General features: G+C 39.9%; 1 long non-coding RNA gene across 1 annotated transcript in view; it reads right to left on the bottom strand.

Annotated features, from left to right (window-relative positions):
- Nucleotides 1-6805: 6805 nt before the first annotated feature.
- LOC123334688 overlaps nucleotides 6806-22976 on the bottom strand; it is an 86077-nt gene continuing 69906 nt past the window's right edge. The window contains exon 2 of the long non-coding RNA XR_006552737.2: nucleotides 6806-8293. This is a non-coding gene — a long non-coding RNA (uncharacterized LOC123334688). The remainder of the gene's footprint in view (nucleotides 8294-22976) is intronic.

The raw sequence follows: 22976 nt of genomic DNA, 5'->3' as shown, positions 1-22976 counted from the left end.
AGCCATCTTTTTTATATTGGTTATGAGTTTAATATTATCCTCTGAGATGAGATTAAGACTAATCAACTCCACCCTGTGCTCAGTTATAGAACTTTCAAAGTTCAGAGGGATCTTAGAAACCAAGTGTTCCAGCACTCTCATTTTACAAATGAAGAATCTGAAACCAGGAAGGTTTGAATTTTCAGTTAAAGAAACATTTGTTGAACATCTGTCATATCCTTAGCCCCAGGGCAAGTCTTGGGAATAAATAGGCAAATTAGATATAATCATATAAGGATTAAACAGTGATATTGTATGTAATGAATGGAACACAGACTTGGCATGAATACTCATTCATCAAACAATATTTGAACATTTTACATTTAATACTGTAGCTCCTAATTTTGCTAGAAGAGGGGAAAAAAAACAGGATTTGAGTGGCACATGAGGATTCCTTAAGGATTTCACTCTCAGTCTAATAAGACATATTAATATTATGACTATTCTTCAATTACATAGCGAGTGACTGAAAAAGGGAATTTAAGTGAGGTGTCTTGACTCCAACTAGTGTTTTTTATCTCTAGTAACACATCTTCTTAAAGCTACACTATGACTTACAGGTTCTTACTATTAGATATGAACATCTCTATATTAGAAAGTAGAGAGAAAAAAAATTTAAAAGAGCAGTAAGGTGAGCTTTTCTCAACTTTACAATATAGATATACAAAACATGCTATACTAGGATAACATATGTATCATCAGTTCAGTTCAGTTCAGTCACTCAGTTGTGTCCGACTCTTTGCGACCCCATGAATCTCAGAACGCCAGGCCTCCCTGTCCATCACCAACTCCCGGAGTTCACTCAGACTCACGTCCATTGAGTCGGTGATGCCATCCAGCCATCTCATCCTCTGTCGTCCCCTTCTCCTCCTGCCCCTAATCCCTCCCAGCATCAGAGTCTTTTCCAGTGAGTCAACTCTTCACATGAGGTGGCCAAAAGTACTGGGGTTTCAGCTTTAGCATCATTCCTTCCAAATAGGAGTAATCAATTATAAGAAAAGGAATCCTACTCCAGACGCTTTCAGTGCTCTCTGGACAAAGGGTACTTAAGAAAGGACAGAGGTCATCCATGGTTCTGTTTGCCTGTTTTCTTGAGAAGATCATTGGCCTTAATAATTGAACTTTATTGTATTCATCAAGTAGAGGCATAGAAATAAAAAGGGTGAATTACTTTTAATTCAGATTGATGTATTAAATTATTAAAGAAATTCTATTGATACTTTCTCAGAAATTATTTTAGGATCTGACTTTTTCTCTATCCCCACTTACACTGATATACTTCACCCCCAGGTGACTACTGCTCAATGAAGCAGTCATTTATTTGGCTGTATCTTTTACACCTCTGTCTTCCTTTTTGTTCTTCACATCACCAAATACTATCACCATCAGTTACATTCCTCTTGCAGCCATGAAATTAAAAGACACTTTCTCCTTGGAAGGAAAGTTATGACCAACCTAGATAGCATATTAAAAGGCAGAGACATTACTTTGCCAACAAAGGTCCGTCTAGTCAAGGCTATGGTTTTTCCAGGAGTCATGTACGGATGCGAGAGTTGGACTGTGAAGAAAGCTGAGCACTGAAGAATTGATGCTTTTGAAATGTGGTGTTGGAGAAGACTCTTGAGAGTCCCTTGGACTGCAAGGAGATCCAACCAGTCCATTCTAAAGGAGATCAGTCCTGGGTGTTCTTTGGAAGGACTGATGCTGAAGCTGAAACTCCAATATTTTGGCCACCTCATGAGAAGAGTTGACTCATTGGAAAAGACCCTGATGCTGGGAGGGATTGGGGGCAGGAGGAAAAGGGGACGACAGAGGATGAGATGGCTGGATGGCATCACCGACTCGATGGATATGAGTCTGAGTGAACTCCGGGAGTTGGTGATGGACAGGGAGACCTGGTGTGCTGCGATTCACGGGGTCACAAAAAGTTGGACATGACTGAGCAACTGAACTGAACTGAAACCATATCCAAACATATTCCTTTACTTCTGGAAAACATCTACAGGCTTTCTGTGCTATGTAGGTAAAAACCAAGATTTCTTCATTAGGCATAAAATAAACCATTTCTTCCATAAAATCTCAGATAATGTAAGAACAAGGAGCGTGAATGAAAGCTTCACGCTCCTTGTTCCCTACCATGCCACTAGAAAGTTTTGCTAATTTTGCTAATGTAATAACTAAGTATCAACTGCCATAACAAAATACTATACACTGGATGGCTTAGATGACTGAGATTTCTTTTTCCAGTTCCAGAGGCTGCAAGTCAGACCAGGATGTCAACATGACCGAGTTCTGGTGAGAGCTCTCTTCCTGGCTTATAAAACCACCTTCCTCACATGGCAGAAAATAAAAGTAAAGTTCTCTAATATCTCTTCTTTTAAGGGCACTAATCCTTTATGAGGGCCCTACCCTCCTGATCTCATCTAAACCTATCTCCCAAGGGCACTATCTCTATACACCAATATATTGAGGGTTAGAACGTCAACATATGAATTTTGCGAGGAATAGAGTTCAGTTTCTAGCACTAAACTTCACCGATTTCTTGGTCTCTTATGGTAACTACTGCTAAGCAAGAATTACCATTGTTTCCATACATAGAAATACTTAGATGTCAATTTTCAACTCTTTGTCTAACCAAACAAGAATCCAGTTAAATAAATGAGTTTAAATACCTTCCATTATCCCACAGGGAAAGAGTATCAAACCCTACATAAATAATACATTATAGCTTGAAATATCCTTATTTCTCATCAGTTCTTGCATTTAAATTCTGTAGCAATTTGAAAATAGATACAGGAGCTAGATAAGGAGGCTATTAACAACTTCATTGTATGTAAAGCTAGATTTCAGGACTGAATTTAAAGTTCAACTGGACTTCTGCTTTTTTCTTCCTGAATGGAACCAAACCACGCATTCACAGGTTGAGTTTCTGGACAATGGCCATATCCCACAACAAGGGCAGAGCTGCCTGGGTGAGATCACAGCATAGAAGTAGCATGGAGAGGAACAAGTGTGGCCTGTGGGTAAGCTCGTTCAGAAGAGTGTCACAGGTAGCCTCAGATACGTCTACTCTGAAACTCTTCCCAGTTTCCCACTCTAAAAACATCCCTTCTCCTTCTATGTAGAAGAATTAATGATAAGTGGATCAAAGGTAGACACCTATACACAACTAAAACTTTCCCAACTAATGAGCTGAGGCAGAAATGAGAAAAAGTGGGAGAGCTCGTCTGTGTTGTTTTGATTTTTTAAATTTTCTTGTTCATTAGTTTTCCACTCAGAATGTATACACAAAACTCTCAGATAGAGAATAAAAAGCTGAAGTACTACAAGTTCAAGCAACATTTTGCTAATTATATAAAATGATTATTTATTCATAAGTGTCACATTCATAAGTGACAAGGAATGACGCATCAACACTTACAAGTTATGCATCAGGCAAATGGACAAGGCAAGACTAAGATCCATTAACAATGAAAAGATAAAATAGTCATGGTTGAAATAAAAATTTCTTTAGATGGGAGCTTTTCTTTGTTTAGCAAAATACACTGCTAAAACATTTAGAGTGAAAGCCTCTGATAAGAAAAAGGAAAAGTTTTAAACTATTCTACCTAGAAAATCAATTAAAATGGGATATGGCCTCATAGTAGAGAAGAGACAGGATGGGATAGAGAGATCAGCAGTTTCACAAAATGAATGTATTGCAGTTTGGTGGAATGTTTATTTCTACTATTTAGATCGTAAACTATTGAGAAATTGATACAGGGATGAGATAAAATCAACATATTAACAGTAAAACTGATATGGAGACGGCAACTTGAATGTGGAGGCAAATGGAACTTCCTACTTCTTCCCTCCCATATTGAACTAAGCCATAAAGAAGCCAGAGAAAAATGGATGGGACTGGATATACGCAGAGGAAACCTTCTCCCACCTTTAACTGCTGTTCATAGAAGGTGGCAGATATTAAGAAGTCTCAGGTACTGACCTGGTTGCTAAGTATGTGGTGGTTCAGAGGGAAACTGAGAGATGTGGCAGATGTGGTATAGAGAGGCAGATGTGGTAGGTAACTGTTTGTTGATTATGTCTTTTGCCAAATACATGGTCTGGGAGGTGGCTGCTGCTGCTGTTGCTGCTAAGTTGCTTCAGTCGTGTCCGACTCTGTGCGACCCCATAGACGGCAGCCCACCAGGTCCCGCCAGCCCTGGGATTCTCCAGGCAATAACACTGGAGTGGGTTGCCATTTCCTCCTCCAGTGCATGAAAGTGAAAAGTGAAAGTGAAGTCGCTCAGTCGTGTCCGACTCTTAGTGGCAGTAGTTGTTAATTGCTGGGTTATACTCAGTAAAGACTTCCCTGGTGGCTCAGACAGTAAAGCGTCTGTCTACAATGTGGGAGACCTGGGTTCAATCCCTGGGTTGGGAAGATCCCTTGGAGAAGGAAATGGCAGTCCACTCCAGTACTATTCCCTGGAAAATCCCATGGACAGAGGAGCCTGGTAGGCTGCAGTCCATGGGGTCACAAAGAGTCAGACACGACTGAGCCAATTCACTTCACTTCACTCAGTAAAGCAAGCACTGAAGCAAAAATGAATATCTCAGTCCACATGTCATGAGACAGTAACTGGCTACGGAGTCCTGTGGCCCTTCACATCACTGAGCCTCTAGAGGACAGTGGATGTATTCTTCATCATTAAGGAGAAGGCTCCAATTGAGACAAGTACACAAATGTTTCAGAGATAGAAGAATAAGTAAATTAAATTGCTTGCTCTGAGCATAGCTAGACCTGGCAGATATCTGTCAAATTCTAAGGCAAAAGGAAAGGGGTGGGAGTTAAATATACTTTCCTCAGTATCATGTTTATAGCTATCTCTAGAAGTCAATCTGAGGAATTTAGACTGTTCTGTCAACTCAGAAAATTAAAAACATAACATATGGTCACTGTCACTGTGAGTGATTTGCAGTTTTTGAGGCACCAGCAGAATAAAGTCCTTCTAGGAGGTACTGATACAATGGCAATGCTGGGGTCTCTTCACATTTTAGAACTAAGGACTACAGATGAAAGAACATGACATACAGTGAGGAGAATTGGGAGGGGGATGATGAGGTCATCCAGCTAAAAGGACAAACTAGCAAGGTTTAGAAATAATGTTACTGTGACCACAATTTGTACCCACAGTTTTGTTTGGCTGGATTATCAGGTTATATTTAACTTTTAAAATTTACTTTCTCCCTTTTAACCTTCCTCCTGATATGCTTTTCCTGTCCTTGATGACTGGAGGGTAGTGTGACATTTTAAGATTATCCTTCCTTCAACATTTTGGAGATGACAGTGGTGTCAAGAAGTCTAAAACTGATGAATCACAGGGGAAAGAAGTGGCACTCTTAGTGGCAGCAGGGGCCCTGTGGCAGCAGCAAGAGAAAAAATGGCTCATTCATTCCTCAGTGATGTGTCAATGCAGCAAATGCAGATAAAAATAAGTATATTTTAACACTGAGTTCCTTAAGTAGTGCTAATGACTCAGTTCTCTTATAAGGAGCATTATATGTTTATAGAAATAATCAAATAGGACCTGGTCCACCTTGGGGGTGTGTGTGTGTGTGTGTGTGTGTGTGTGTGTGTACTAGGTTCTGATATCAATCTACAAGTCTTCCTTACTCACGTAATTACCACTGGCTAGCATGGATAAGAAAATTGTTCTGAATAATCCTGCTATAGTTTTGAAGACCATCCTAATTTGCTCCTGGCAAGCCTAAGAAAGGAATGAAGGAAATTCCCTGTTTTCCATATGCTGGTACCAACTGTTACATAATCTAGTCATGCCATCTCCTGCCAATGTTTTTGGTTTTTTTTTTTTTAACTCATTTAAAAACATTTACTAAGATTTTTTAGTTAAATTTGAGAAGATATTATCTTATGGACTCTGTGGGAGAGGGAGAGGGTGGGAAGATTTGGGAGAATGGCATTGAAACATGTAAAATATCATGTATGAAATGAGATGCCAGTCCAGGTTCGATGCACGATACTGGATGCTTGGGGCTGGTGCACTGGGACGACCCAGAGGGATGGAATGGGGAGGGAGGAGGGAGGAGGGTTCAGGATGGGGAACACATGTATACCTGTGGCGGATTCATTTTGATATTTGGCAAATCTAATACAGTTATGTAAAGTTTAAAAATAAAATAAAATTAAAAAAAAATTTTTTTAATTAAAAAATAATAATAAAATAAAAGAAAGAAAGAAAAAAAAATAAAAAAAAAAATAAAATAGAAATGTCCTATCCTCAAGTAAAATATGAACATCTTAAAAGTTTCCATGAAGTGTTTAATGACAAACACATCCATAACTCTCTCCTATGTGCAGCCAATATTATTTTGGTTATACCACATTGGTTTATTTAGAAATGAAGTCAACCTCTCTCATTACATCAAGATGACCATCAAAAAGAAAATTTTTTAAAAAAGAAAACAACACACACCTATATGAAAATATATGCATTTCCAGAGCAATGACATATTGAGGATGCCTTATAATATACCAAGAACTACAAAGCAAAATTAACCAACCTCTTTTAAAATGACTCAAAAAACCCAAAAAAGTGTTTTCACAGTTGTCAGAAGCCCTAGTCAACAAGGAGTCCAGCTGAATAAAGCAATAGAAAAAGTGGTTGGTAACATGAGTTGACATCAAAAGTTTTATGAAATTCCAAGCTTGAGTAAATTTCTTGACAAAGTGAAGAACAAAAAATGAAACAGTATATCACATTGTTCCTTCTTTGGGGCTCAAATGAAGTATATTTCAAAGTTTACACAGAAGTTTTAACCACAAAATTCACACTTAATGAAAACCCAGCTTGCTCCAAATGACTAAGAGAAACAAAAAGTGTGAATGTGATGCAAATTTTCTAAGAAGGAAGCTGTTGTAGAAACAAGTTGTAGAAACTGTTGTAGAAACGGTCTAATTGGTAGTTAAATCTGCGACATAAAAGTGGCATTCATACATAAGAGGATAAAGTGAAATATACGCTTTGGATCATAAGAAAAAAATAAAACAGAAAGCAAGAGGATATTAAAGCAGAATTTTATAATTTTTAGTTAAGTATTTAAATATTTTGGTTGAATTGGGCAAACTCTGTGAGAAGTTTTCTCAAATTATTTTGGCTAAAATTGTTTTGATCAACTGACTTTCATCTTCATATAACTGGCAGTTATTTATATCATGGGAAAGAATTTTAATATGTCTTAACTACACAATATAGATGATAGATATAGACACATGCATACACACATTCATAGGTAGATGTTTTTTTGTCTTTTTTTTTACACTTACCAAAGCATACTTTGGATGCTTGACTTTTCATATAGGATACCCAAGGAATGAATGCTGTGACAATTTGGACTTCAGTTACTATGATTCATGTCACAGCTCTCTCTCATCATAAATTAAAAAACTTACTCTTGTGTTAGTTATCTGAAGGCCTCTTTATTTCTGAGCACTGAAATCTGTTTTTTGTTTTTGTTGTTTGTTTGTTTTCAGGCTCAGGGCCAGAGTGTATAATCAGTTTTATTTAGTTAGGCCCAGTCAGACTTCAGCAGTCTTCCTATGTGTAAGGTACAGTTCCAGACCAGGCAATGAAGAAAGGAAGATGACCTCAACGGAGACAGGTTACCTTTATTCAGGCAAGGAGGGGCGACAGTTGGTCTAACAACTAGGCTGAGCATGTGCGGGATCAGGGAGTCTTCATATTTAAGGGAAGGTTTTGTGGAAGCAATACGGGAAGATTTAGTCAGGCAGGGCGTGCTGGGTAATCTTTAGCTGAGATGGCAGTTTGCGGATGAACCAGGGTGGGTGTTCCTGGGGCCCGGGGTGTAGGGTCCTGGGCCGATACAATCTGCCTGGAGTATCGTAGTGGGGCTTAAAGTTCAGTTTTGTCATCCCTGAAGTCAGGTGGTTCAGCAAGGGCCCTTGAGGTCATTATCTTCTTTTTCCAGGCCCAAGGCCTTTGATGTCTTTATCTTCTTTTCTAGGCCTGAGGACTCCTTCATTCCAGACTGTGAAATCATAAAAAAGATGGGGAAAAAGGGGGCTGTATCTCTCTGGCTACTTCCTGCTGGGTCGGGGCGACAGCTCTGGGTCTGGAATGAAGGACTGTCCTAGGGCCCAGGGTCCCCTTTTTCTGGTGTTGAGGTGAGGCTCTCAATAAGGAGAATGGTCTTGACTTGATCTCGAGAGATGGCCCAAATCTGATCTTGGAGAAACCTTCGAAAGAGATTGAAGAAACACGGACCAAATAAGTAAGATAATAAGTACTAATGGTCCCAAGAAAGGGAGCAACCCAAGGGAGGGCCAGTTGGAACAGGCTTTGGGGAGTGGAAAGATTTTATAACTCTTTTTTGCAGCGTTTGATTCTGTCCCTAAATTCTCTGACCCTTTCCTGGAATAGGCCTGTTTCATTTACAAAATAGCAGCAGTCCTCTTCTAGGAAAAGGCAGGTTCCTCCCTTTTTCGTGGTGAGAAGGTCCAGGGCTCGTCTGTTTTTTAGGGCCACAGAAGCTAATGAGTTAATTTGTCTTTGGACTGAAACAAAGGATTCCACCACCTGTTCCATATCCTCATTAAATTCCTGGGATAGCTTGTAGTAGAAAAGGGCTGAGGTCGAGATGCCCCCAATCCTGCCGCTATGCTGGTCCCAATCAGGAGGGGGGCCACGATAGCTCGTTTTTTCCTGTGGGACTGTTCCACTTGGGGGTCGACTATCTGTTGTATCCCTTATCCTTAGAGGGTTGTCAGACCCAGGGTCAGGAAGACCAAGATGCAAGGTCCAGGGGGTCCGGGGAAAGACATGAATATGAGTAAGTCCCACAGAGATTGAAGATTCCCGGGTTGGTGCAATTATTGTGCTGTTCCAGAGAACCCAAGTGGGACAGAAGGAGGGACTGGAGTTTGTAAGACCAGTGTAGTTGGAGCTAGAGTAGTTGATACAGGTTAGGTTTGAAGGGGCTGAAAGAAGGATATTGTCAGAAATTTGCCCAATGAGTTGTGTGGTGTTTTGTTGGGGAGGGGAGGTATAGTTGCCCTGTGACAACCACGTGGAGGGTAAAGGGATTGCTTTGTGTGGTGATGGAGACAGTGACATGCATATCCAGCAATGGGATGTGTGTTGTGTGTGTTGGAAGAATTGGAAGGAGGAGTTAAGAAGGCGGGTCAGGTGTCGGTTGTCAGAGGGAGGATTTAGGAGAGGCCATAGTTGGGAAACACTAGAGATCTCTTCAAGAAAATTAGAGATACCAAAAACATTTCATGCAAAGATGGGCTCGATAAAGGACAGAAATGGTATGGACCTAACAGAAGCAGAAGATATTAAGCAGAGATGGCAAGAATACACAGAAGAACTGTACAAAAAAGATCTTCACGACCCAGATAATCACAATGGTGTGATCACTCACCTAGAGCCAGACATTCTGGAATGTGAAGTCAAGTGGGCCTTAGAAAGCATCACTATGAACAAAGCTAGTGGAGGTGATGGAATTCCAGTTGAGCTATTCCAAATCCTGAAAGATGACGCTGTGAAAGTGCTGCACTCAATATGCCAGCACATTTGGAAAACTCAGCAGTGGCCACAGGACTGGAAAAGGTCAGTTTTCATTCCAATCCCAAAGAAAGGCAATGCCAAAGAATGCTCAAACTACTGCACAATTGCACTTATCTCACACACTAGTAAAGTAATGCTCAAAATTCTCCAAGCCAGGCTTCAGCAGTATGTGAACCATGAACTTCCAGATGTTCAAGCTGGTTTTAGAAAAGGCAGAGGAACCAGAGATCAAATTGCCAACATCTGCTGGATCATCAAAAAAGCAAGAGAGTTCCAGAAAAACATCTATTTCTGCTTTATTGACTATGCCAAAGCCTTTGACTGTGTGGATCACAATAAACTGTGGAAAATTCTGAAAGAGATGGGAATACCAGACCACCTGATCTGCCTCTTGAGAAATTTGTATGCAGGTCAGGAAGCAACAGTTAGAACTGGACATGGAACAACAGACTGGTTCCAAATAGGAAAAGGAGTATGTCAAGACTATATACTGTCACCCTGCTTATTTAACTTCTATGCAGAGTACATCATGAAAAATGCTGGGCTGGAAGAAGCACAAGCTGGAATCAAGATTGCTGGGAGAAATATCAATAACCTCAGATATGCAGATGACACCAAGTAGCTGGGTCAGGCACAATTGTAGGTTGAAGAGTGTCCAGGTCATTCAGTATCTTCTTGGATGGTCGACAGAGGTTGTTGCTGGGTGATTTTTAAGGAGGTAGGCCCTATGAAGGAGACCTGATAGGTGTCCATTATGGGGAGCAGTGCAGAATTGGAGGTAGCCCTTTTTAGGCGAGAGAGGGTGTACCCAGGAAGCAACCTTTTTGAGCTCAGCTGCAGTTGGGGTAATGAGGAGGATTTTGAATAGTCCCTGCCACTTTGGGGTTAGGTCACCCTGGGGATTTTCAGACAGAGAGACCATGTCTCCAATTTGTAGAGGGGGCAAGGGGGCTTGGGGGTCAATAGTATGCAAGTTGTGGTTGACATATTCCCAGAGGGCACTGCAGGGTTCTGCTGCCAGAGGGGAGTATAGGAGTTTGGTATGGGAGGAGGTTTAGGGGGAAGTCTGGGAGGGATTATGGGTCTTCCAAATGTAACTTCAAAGGGGCTTAGCCCAAGGGGTTGATTTCTGTGAGGAGAACCTGGGCCACAGTGTGGGCTCTTTTGTTTGTGCTGGGAAATGCTTCTGCTGCTGCTGCTGCTGCTGCTGCTGCTAAGTCGCTTCAGTCGTGTACGACTCTGTGCAACCACATAGACGGCAGCCCACCAGGCTCCCCTGTCCTGGGATTCTTCAGGCAAGAATACTGGAGTGGGTTGCCATTTCCTTCTCCAATGTATGAAAGTGAAAAGTGAAAGTGAAGTCGCTCAGTCGTGTCCGACTCTTAGCGACCCCATGGACTGCAGCCTTCCAGGCTCCTCCTTCCATGGGATTTTCCAGGAAAGATAACTGGAATGGGGTGCCATTGCCTTCTCCAGGGAAATGCTTCTACCCATCCCGAAAATGTGTCTACAAGGACCAGGAGATATGACTCTCCGAACTGGGGCATATGAGTAAAGTCTATCTGCCAATTTTGTGCTGGGAGACTGCCTCGCATTTGATGGGTTGGAAAGGATGTAGGTTTAAGGTTGGAATTGGGATTAGTTTGTTGACATGTCTGACAGGAACAGGTAAGGTCATCCAAATATTTTTGGTCAGCTGTCGATGTGGGGCAGTGGTTGTAGATGAACTGTTGGAGTACCTTGGACAAAGGATGGAAGAGTGAGTATAGATAGGAGAGAATTTCTCTGGTGGTGGGAGGGTCGGATGGGTTCAGGGCTAAGATGACGGGGACTGGAGGGTGGGATGGGACAGGGCTACCTCCTTTGCTTTTTGGTCTGCGGTATTGTTGTAGGATGCTATGAGACTCCCCTTTTGATGTCCCCTACAGTGGAGGATGGCGGCTCTGTCTGGCAAGAGTGCAGCCTCTAGAAGTTTGGGATCATATCAGAATTAATAATGGGGATCCCTTTTGGGTGAGGAACTGGATCCCTCTGTATTAGGATGTTTGAGTGAAGGATGTTACAGGCGTATTCGGAGTCTGTGTAGATGTTAACTCTGAGATTTTTAGCCAGGGTCAAAGCTCAGGTGAGGACTATTAGTTCTGCCTGTTGGGAGGTGGCGTGAGGTGGCAGAGGTGAGGCTTCAATTATCTGTTTCCCATGATTGTGATGAAGGTCTCCCTGGATGATGGCATATCTTGCTGTGAAGGGTGGGGATTTTGAGAGCTGCCATCAATGAACCAGTATGGGGTGTTAGGGTCTAAGATGGGCTGATCTGTCGAGTGTTGGAAGGGATTTTGGGTAAGACCCACTGTGAGACTACAGTTATGCAGGGGAAGGCCTGCTGTAGAAGGTGTGGGTAATACACTGGCAGGGTTAAGCGGGGCAAAGGGAGAGAACGCGAGTTGGGGATTGAGGAAAAAGGCATGTAGAATCTGTAGAATATAATATATGTCACTCCATGTGAGATTATAGGCCTGGGTGAGCCTCAGGAATTCTTTTCTGTATTTGGTAGGGTTTTTAGAAAATGATCCTAACTTTTCTTCAATCTGGCTCATGTCTGACAATGAAAATGGCACATGGATTCGGGTGGGGCCTCTGGTCCTGCCACCTCTCTCAGGGGAAAAAGTGCTGGGTATGTGATTGCTTGGCAGGCGGGGGAGGGAAGCAGGGATGGGGAATTGGAGAAATGGGGTAGTAGGGTTGGGGGAGACTCAGGAGACGTTTCGGAGTCAGTATGTGAGTTCGGTGAGGGGGAAGGGGGGTTTGATGGTGTGGCTGGTAGGGAGGGGCTTGTCCACGGGGTCAAACTCTGGGGGTGCAGAAGGTCACGGTTGGCTGTTAGTTGAAGAAGAAGGGCCCTTTTGTTTGGGAGGCAAGGTGTATAGAAGGACCTCATAGGTGCAGCAGGCCTTGCCGAGGGAGGGCCTGTTCTGAAGGGCCCAAAAGGCCTGGGCATATGGGACCTCCAACCACTTGCCATTCCGTTTGAAGAAGTTGGTAAGATTTTGAAGGATGTAAAAGTCAAATGCACCAAATTCAGGCCAGTGGTTTTGATTGTCCAATTGGTACTGAGGCCAGATCTGTACTCAGAGCCATTTCAAGCAGCTAGCTTTGAGTTCAGTGAGTAAGAGTGGTTTGAGATTTTTGAGGACGCAGGCCAGAGGGGAATCTTTTGGGATAGATTGGCCGGACCCCATGACTGGGAGGTAAGTAGAGGTTCCTATTGTGACTTTGGGTTGTCACCCATAGTCACAATAGGAGTTATGAGAAGAGAGCTCCATATCGAGGTGGAGCATCCCCCACTGTCACTTACAGTGACCTTATGCCAGGGGTCCCCAGGACCCGGACAGGACAGTATTCTAGGGTACCTCTAGAACACTATCCAGATCTTACCTTAATCTAGGGGCCGGAGTGAGTGGAATGTTGGATGCAGAGTGGTCAAATGGCAAGGGTTCCCTGTTGCGGAAGTCGTCAGAGAGAGAGAGAAGAGGGGATAGAGCCAGAGGCCTGGGGGTACACGAATCACCAATAAAACCTTAGGATAAGATGTGCACTGCTTACAAAAGCACAGGGCATCCCCGAAGGGAGCTTATGAGCCCTGGCAGAAAGTCAGCTTGGTGGGTGGCCACCATGCTCCCAGATTCTGGGATAAGGGCAAACAATGAGAGAGGGAGAGAGAGAGGGAGAGAGAGAGGGAGAGAGAGGCGAGTGCTTTGCCCTCTCCCAGGTTTCGGCACCAAAAATGTAAGGTACAGATCGAGAGGAGACAATGCTGAAAGGAAGACGACCTCAACAGAGACAGGTTACCTTTATTCAGGCAAGGAGGAGCAACAGTCTAACGATCAGGCTGAGTGCGCGTGGGAGGTGCCGATACCTGGGATTGAACCAGGGACCTCCTTACACTATGAACACCAGTACTGACATCCGTTTGCTTGTTTGTTACACATTTTTTAACTTATATGTGTTATTTACGGTGATTATAGGCTTTTACCACCTTAGACTATAACAGCAGGGCTGCCATATCTATATCTAAACTGACGCTTCCTATACTTTTTCAGCCCCAAGTGTAACATTAGTTGAAAGAAAGGACACTTTCAAACAACCTATATATAGTGTTTCCTTCATTTATTCCTTTATTTAGCAAATATATAGAGAATATATGTTGAGTTGTAGAAATAATGCTCAACACTGACCAAATCAGAAAGAAAGACCAGCTTCTTGGAGTTTATATTCTCATGGCCAGACACAGATGATTAAATACACAATTATTCTGTGATGTTTATGCTACTGAGTTTGGTAGGTCAGTAGAATTTTAATAGATAAAGTGATGTATCAAAATTAAAACAAAGAGAATGAGTAGAATTTCACTAGAGAAAAGAACAAGTGGAGTGGTGGAATGGCTTTTTTTTTTTTTTTTTTTTACAACAGGTGTTCTTTTATATGCCATGTGTCAAACTTAGCCTTTGAGGACACAGCAGTAAGCCAAACATACCACATCCTTATTCTCATGGATTTGCATTATTTTTGAGGAGACAAAGAAAATCAATTTAAAAACATAAAAGTAAATTATTTGAGATGGCTAGAGTGATATGAAGAATGAAAATTGGGTAGTAATGCAAATTGTTTGCTTCCTCAGCATCTATTTGCTCTGATTTTTTTTTTTTTTGGGGGGGGGAGCAGGGGTGTTTACTCTTTTCTCATATAGCTCATAAACTTCTGTGAAAGCTGACATCTCACTCAGTAAAAGGTATGAACACAGTAATTCTAAAAGTAATTTCATTTCTTTGCAAGTGGTTGGTTAAGCAACCCAAACCTAATTAAAGCAGTTTTTGCATTCACCCGACTTTATGTCATTTCAGGAATAGTAATATAACACAATCATAGCTGATGAAACATGACGGGAATATTGTGCTTAACTTCTAGGGAAAAAGTTGCTTTACTCTTAAGAGAAATGGAAAAAAAAAAAAAAAAAGGCTTCTTTCTTTCTATGGTTGGGATTCCTATAGCTGGTGCTGCCACTGCCATATCCCTAATGAGGCCAAGATGGAATCTTAGAGAAACTGAGCAATCAGTCTCTAGTTGAATGATGTTGATTTCTACCTTGATATTCGGTTACATCAGTGACCACAGTTAAATCAATTTAACTCTTAATTTCTATTACTAATCTGAAACCACTATACATGAAACCGGAGAAATGTTTGATATATGTATTAGAAAAGAAGTCATAGGAACAGAGGATAGTGTAGGTACTGCTTCAGACTAGCCGGTCAAGGACTGACTTAAGAGGTGATACTTAAGCTGAGATAAGAAGTCAGCCATGCTAAGCCCTGAGAGCAAACCCTTCCAGGAAGCACAAATAACAATTTCAATACTCACAGGATTCAACCAAGAATAAGAAGGTATGACACTAGAGAAGAGCAATGTTCTGAAGATACGAGATTTGTGACTCATGCAGACGTTTAAGATTCATTCTAAGAGCCATTAAAGCGTTTGAAGTTTAGGGATGACAAATTATTATATTTTTTTCTAAGTAATATTAAATCTGATGTTTTCAATTACCATTAAAATGTCTTCCATACTTTATGGTAATCATATTTCATTTTAGTGTTTATAAAATTAAAAATTAACATTTTTATTATGTGAATTTCTCTTGTAGCAAAGCATCTGATGGCAGGAATTTCTTATAGAACAAATGGCAATTAATAAAATCAGTTAAGAAGTAAAGATCAAAGAGGGTGTAATTTTAATGAAAAATAAATGAAGCTTAGAAAGTTTGTTTTTTAAAATTCTTGTAGAAATTAAAATACATTAAAATTGCTGGGAAGCACTGCAAAATAATATTTTTTTAACCTAAAATATAGTACACACACAAACACACACACACATATGTATATATACATATATATATATGCAACAGAAAATCATGTAAGACAGAATAAGACAATTTTTAAATAGGTATAAAAATCAATTACAGGAAGATCACTTTTCCTATAGAATCAAAAAGGCAGGCATTTCAGAGGAATCTTCAAACAAAAGCCAGCTACTTAAAGATGTGGCAGAAGAAATTTTCCTTCCAAGGAGTAAGTGTCTTTTAATTTCATGGTTGAAGTCACCATCTGCAGTGATTTTGGAGCCCCAAAAAAATAAAGTCTGACACTGTTTCCACTGTTTCCCCATCTATTTCCCATGAAGTGATGGGACCAGATGCCATGATCTTCGTTTTCTGAATGTTGGTTGAGCTTTAAGCCAACTTTTTCACTCTCCTCTTTCACTTTCATCAAGAGGCTTTTTAGTTCCTCTTCCCTTTCTGCCATAAGGGTGGTGTCATCTGCATATCTGAGGTTATTGATATTTGTCCCGGCAATCTTGATTCCAGCTTGTGCTTCTTCCAGCCCAGCATTTCTCGTGATTTACTCTGCATATAAGTTAAATAAGCAGGGTGACAGTATATAGTCTTGACATACTCCTTTTCCTATTTGGAACCAGTCTGTTGTTCCATGTCCAGTTCTAACTGTTGCTTCCTGACCTGCATATAGGTTTCTCAAGAAGCAGGTCAGGTGGTCTGGTATTCCCATCTCTTTCAGAATTTTCCACAGTTTATTGTGATCCGAATAAACAATCACATAATTGTCCTTGAGAACATCCAACTATCTAAACGTTAGATCTGGATAGCATTGAGGTTTAAAACTTTTACTGTGTACAATAGTGCATGCAAATAGGGTTACCACATCTTAATAGGTGCTAAGTTATCTGATACTATTTACATAATCGTTATTTTGTAAAAACAAAACAAAAACTCTCTTTGCCATTTTGCACATCTATGACGTTGTGAGGTAAGACATTTTTTTCTCATTTATAGATGGAGAAACAATGCTCAGGGATCTTAAATAATCTTCCCCAATTAAGTCAATTACAGCCTGGCTTTGAACTGCATCTGACACCAAACTATGATTGAAAACATCTATCCTTCTTTGTGTTTCCTTGAGTGTGAAAATAATTTTAAAGCAATATTATAAGTTCCGTGCATCTTTATATCTCAGTTTATATACAAAACCTTATCCTCTAAACCTCAAATCAGACCTTTTAGAGAAGAGAGAATTTATCTAATTATAAAAGCTAAAGGGTAATGCTGGCAAAATGGAAATGATCTTAAAAACAGTGTAAACAAAACACATCAAAATAGAAAGTTTAAAATTTTGTAGATCTCAAATGATATTTATATATTTTTATAACTTAGGAGCTATATTGTTATAAAATGTGAAATTGTATTGTATAAAGCTATGTACTAATGTAAACTTCCAAGATTCTTTTTATTATTTAAAGCAAGGGTTCCTCTTACAGCACAAAGAAATAGCAAAGCCATAAAATAAGGACTTTGTTTTTATCCACTGAATGGTTTTGCATTGCATATTAGAGGGTAAAATTGAAGAATAACACATATAGGTATTATTACTGTCAGCATGACAATTAGACATATTCTAATTCAAATGTGGGGAAATGGGTCAATCTGTGTTGGGAAAGTAAAACTAATTAGTGTAGAATATACAGAATTAGATATTGCTAATAAGCTGACACAATTTAGGTCTCTATTTCGGGGAGGGGGGAAATCCTTTAGAAATATTATTTAAAGTTAGAGGCATAATAGGTTCTCTTTTGTCATGTCAGCTTCTCAGCAAAGTTAAGAGCTATATGATACACAATGTTGTACATGGTAACTATAAACATATGAGATAACAGCTGAGCTATTGTCTTGGTCTCCAGGAGTCACTTGAGCAAACACTTGAGATAAAAATATAGAAGCTGTTACGCTTGGGTATTTAATACAAATATCTTTTTGTGTCTTTCTAAACTTTTAGCTGTTGTCTAAGGCTTTTTATGTTTAGTTTCTTTTAGATATACTGAGGTCTCAAGGAACAATTAGACAAAACTATTTCATAAATGTGCCATATTATATGGGGGGTGGAGAAAAGTCTGAAAAAAAAACATAGAATTGTTAATGAAGCCCATCTTCCCTGCAAAATACTCACTTTCAGTAATCTCAGAGAGCACTGAGTCAATGAATCTGATACAGAACTATGTTTTGAGTAATCTAAATAGTTGCCATGATGTTTGCTGCTGCTGCCAAGTCGCTTCAGTCGTGTCTGACTCTATGCGACCCCATGGATGGCAGCCCACCAGGCTCCCCCGTCCCTGGGATTCTCCAGGCAACAACACTGGAGTGGGTTGCCATTTCCTTCTCCAATGCATGAAAGTGAAAAGTGAAAGTGAAGTCGCTCAGTCGTGTCCGACTCTTAGCGACCCCATGGACTGCAGCCCACCAGGCTCCTCCGTCCATGGGATTTTCCAGGCAAGAATACTGGAGTGGGGTGCCATTGCCTTCTCCGGGAACTAAACCTTTTATAAAATTCATCATATTTCACCCAAGCACAATCATGCACAGGTCATTTTGTATCCCGTTTTGTATCCAGGGCCTTGTTAAGTAGGTAGCTTTAAAAATATCTGCAACAACTCAAAGAATGAAAAGTGAGTTCTAACATTTCAAGAAGAGAAAAAAAGGGGCCATAGCAGCAGCAGAAGCAATGGTTTAAGCTGAAGAACCTTTAAATAAAACCACTTTAGATAACCGTTATGATAAATGACTGGATTTCCACATGTAGGTCTTGCTTGGCTGGCTTGCTTAACTGTGGAAAGGATTTTTATTTCTTAAAATTCAGAAAGGCAGATTTTCACAAAAACAGTTCTTGTGATTTAATTGATCTTTCACAAGGAGTGTGTTCTAGCTCTGGAGGCTATAGTGTATTTTCTGTTGGATCGAGCTAAAGCCGACATTTATGAGTGAATTCTTCCACTCTACTCTCAGCTGCTAGTTGGTTGGAGTTTGCTGCCAGTGAGCCAAAGGTCATGAATTTGATACTTGAACAGATCACTTTGTCTCACAGAGAGAAAGCTTTGTAACAAAGACACAGATTACAGGTTTATTCTTGCCAGTGCCAGCTGAGTTCCAAGTGTGAGGCTATTCCCATAAGAGGGACCAGGCTTATGGGTACCCCAGGGAACAACACATACATGCTCTTCCATATTAAAAAAAAAAAAATCTGCCAAAATGTAAAAACAACCATCCATAAAGAAAATAGGATATGACCTTTTATTTTGATACATGAAAAAACAATATTAATGCAAATCAATCTTGAAAAAATAATCTCCAAAATTTTAACTACTATATGTATTTTTAAGGGTTTCCCTGGCAGCTTGGCTGGTAAAGAATCCACTTGCAATTCAGGAGACACCAGTTCTATTCCTGGGTCAGGAAGATTCCCTGGAGAAGGAATAGGTTACCCACTCTAGTATTCTTCGGCTTCCTTTGTGGCTCTGAGGGTAAAGAATCTGACTGTGATGAAGGACACCTGGGTTCGATTCCTGAGTTGGGAAGATCCCCTGGAGGAGGGCATGGCAACCCACTCCTATATTCCTACCTGGAGAATCCCCATGGACAGAGGAGTCTGACAGGCTATATAGTTCATGGGGTTGGAAAGAGCTGGACATGTCTGAGCGACTTTCACATGTTTTTTTAAAGTTGTGTTTTTAAAAAGTTGACTTGACTTTTGGGGGTAAAAATAAGTAACCTATTTCTGGTCTAAGAATTAAAGTTAGGATGCTTAACAAAGAATCAATCGTTTTAGAAGAGTATTTTATTTATTTATTTTTTAGAAGAGTGTTTTAAAATTATATTCATCTGTGGTAAAGTTTAGAAATGTGGGACTTATTTATATGACAAACTTTAAATGCATTTATCCATTTCCATTTTTGAAACTATTTCCCTTAATTAAATCAGTATTTTGTCAGTTCTACATGGCAGATTGTTGTTTGTACCTTTTATTGTACATTTAAAAATTAATTTTACTTAAAATTGGTGTTAATTACCCCTCCCATCACATAATTGGTAAGTAATCCAATTAATTTTATATCTTATATATCTCTGGAAACAGACATTAGGGCAAAATCCTTCACCTGAACTTAACTTCTCTTGTTGGTCAGTTTGCTTGTAAAATCACAGTAATCTTTCCAAAATGATCTTTTTAGAACACAGTTTCACTGTAGGGAAAACATGAGATTCTATGATCCATATTCTTTCCCATTTTTCTTGTTCGCTATGAGCCTATTATGTGGAATTGCGGTTTCCTAAATATGCATGCCTACTAATGGTTCCACTCATTTACACACTGTCTGAAATTTCTTTTTGTCTTCAATAGACATCCTCATCCCCTTTCCCTTGTAAAACAAAACACAAACAGCAACTGAATTGTTGGCTTCCTGTATACAGTATTTACATACTAGAAATTGAGCAGGGGCCAATAGGCCCCTCCACAGCTCCCAGGGATGAATCATGATTAGCCTACGTCCATCATAGTATTTCTCTCTTCTCCCTTCTCTTGCCAGTGGCCACTTTCAGCATAAGCATGTGAGTCTCTGAGCCAGAGGGACTGTGTTCTGGAGGCTCCCAGTGAAGTTCCCCTCACTCTGAAAGCAGAGACAAGATAGGAATTTCACTGTGCTTCTACCAGTTCGAGTTTGGGGAGGATGTGGTAACTCTAAATACTTCTGGGGGAAAAACACGGGGAAAAAACTGACTCTGAGAATGGTAGAGAAGAAAAGGAAAAGAAACTTAGTTCCTTAATTATGTCCTTAAGCCACTAGATTAACCCTGGACTAAACTTTCAATCTTGTTATAGGAGATGAAAATTTTCACATTATTTAAGCCACTTTTAGATAAGTCTTCTGTTCTTTGCCATCAAAAGCATCCTGATACAAATTCCCATAGCTCCCAAGACACATATCTTTGGTAATACATACCTTACCTTAGCTTATATCCATGTCCTCTGTGAAGTCTTCCTTTAATTCCCACCTCTTAGATTCACCTTCCCTTTTTGCCATTAAGGTTGCAATCTTTTGCTGAAAAACCCAAGACACTTGTTTGTGTGAAAGTGCTAGTTGCTCAGTTGTGTCTGACTCTTTGTGGTCCCATGGACTGCAACAGGCTCCTTGGTCCATAGAATTCTCCAAGCAAGAATACTGGAATGGGTTGCTAGTCCCTTCTCCAGGGGATCTTCCTGACCCAGGGATTGAACTTGTGCCTCTTGCATTGCAGGCAGATCAGTTTGAGCCAACAAGGAAACCTACTTCTTTGTGTGCTTGGCACCTATTTTCTTCCTGCCATGTGCATGAGAACAACACATAAAAAAAATTAGTAACTACTGCAATCAATTTCTTTAGGCACATAGAGTTCCAGGTCTGACCTTCATATATATAATAAGCAAATTATTTTTGTTGATGAAGATAAATGACAGTTCTATATGTAAATAAGTGTTATTTAACCATAAAACACCAAAGCCACAGGGGAAAAATAAATCATATTTTTAAGAGTTTTGATATTAGTAAATGATTTTGTTATAACATCTTATATTGGTTAAAAAAAACTTTGCCCTTCAAAGCTCTTCATATATATAATTGCATTTTGTTCTTTACAGTACCTTTAAATGTAAGGGAGAGTATAATTTTACATACATCTTCTGGCTAAAAGCCCCTTAGTTATAGAGAGGTTAATTAACTTACCCAAAGGATTGAACTACCTAGAGCCTCTGTAATAGGAAAGAATAAATCTGACTCCATATTGGATTTTGCTTCTTTTCTATTACAGAGGCTCTAGGTAGTTCAATCCTTTGGGTAAGTTAATCCTTTAAACTTTTCATTTTAATACTTTTTCTACAGGTTAATCACTAAATGCATGTTGCCTATAGTTTAAAGTATACATAATTGTCCATCTCTGGAATCTCTGGCTCTCATGCCAGTACCTTTGTTTGGCTTGCGGGAAACATCCTAACCAGGTCAACCTATGAATGGTTGAAGGAAAGAATAAATTAGCATATTCCCTTAGACAAGGACTCTGGAAAAGGAAACAGCAATTCACTCCAGTATTCTTGCCTGGAGAATTCCATGGACAGAGGAGCTTGGCAGGCTACACTCCATGTGCTCAGAGAGTGTTGGACATGACTGAGTGACTAACACTCAGACAAGGAAATATCTGCAGTAACTCATCACCTCTTTTTACTTTACCCCTCCATCCCCCACGCCTCACTTCTATAAAAGAAACTAGCATTCAAACCCAGGCAAGATGGTTATTTGGGCCACTAATCCACCATTTTCTGCTGACTTTGCCAATAAAGTCTCCTTTTTTCTTGCCCCGATAACTTGTCTCTTGATTTATTGGCCTGTTGTGTGGTAAGCAGTATGAGCTCAAACTAGGCAACACTTCCTTTTCCAAAGCACCCTTAGGCTTACATCCTTTCTTCAGGTCAGTTCTATCTCATTCTATCTGGGTACATTATTGAAAGATTGCTACCAATGGATTAGACCCATAGTTCTTACACAGTGCTGATAAAATTTTGGTCCTATACCCCTGTATCAGAGTCATCTGACATTCTTGTTAAAATTGCTAGTCCTGGTGTCTCATCCGAGACCTTCTTAATTATACTGACTGCGCTTTTTGAAGCTGAAAAAACAATGCTTCTGTGAGTGTATCAGGTGATGGAGACATAATTTTCAGAACCACGATTCTGTGGTTTCATTCTTACACTGTTTTACTTGTTTATAGTAGCTATCACCTATAATCCTTATTTTATAATTAATTGTAATTTAATCAATTGTAATTGATTAATTGTAATCCTTATTTTCCCAGGTCATGACTTTTGTTAAAGTAAGACTAACACCAGTCCCTTTCACTACATCTCCATCAAGACAGACTCTTTTAGAAGGGATTTATTCTCTTCAGTAATAGATAAGCAGAAAATATAAATACAGACGTTCTCTGAGAGGTTAAATTCATCAGTCTGTATTGAAATATGCAGGACAAAGTTGCTCTCCCACTGTCCATTTTTTATTTTGGCAAATGCTGTGGTGGTCACTATATTCCCACACATGGGGGCTGTATTGTGAGAATTTAATTTATGGGATTCAATTCTCCTTATTTGGTAATAAGAAAAAAATTTCTTTACCATGTTGTGCTTAAACCTATTTGTTGGGGCATAGACAGTACTCAATTGCATTTAATTTTTTATAAGTACATATAAAATTACCAAAGATTCAGCAACTCAAAATAATACAAATGTATTTTCTTCTTATTTGTGATCCTAGACTCCAGAATAGCTTAACTTGGTCCTCTGCATAGAGCCTCAGAAGGTTGCAATCAACATGTCATCCCAGAAGCACCCTCAAAAAATAGAAGTTGCCTTCAAGGTCCTGCCACATAGGCCC

The sequence above is a fragment of the Bubalus bubalis genome, chromosome 8, assembly GCF_019923935.1.
Source record: "Bubalus bubalis isolate 160015118507 breed Murrah chromosome 8, NDDB_SH_1, whole genome shotgun sequence".
Lineage (NCBI taxonomy): Eukaryota > Metazoa > Chordata > Mammalia > Artiodactyla > Bovidae > Bubalus > Bubalus bubalis.
The sequence above is the reverse complement of the archived record's forward strand: the minus strand, read 5'-3'. Positions and strand labels throughout refer to the sequence as shown.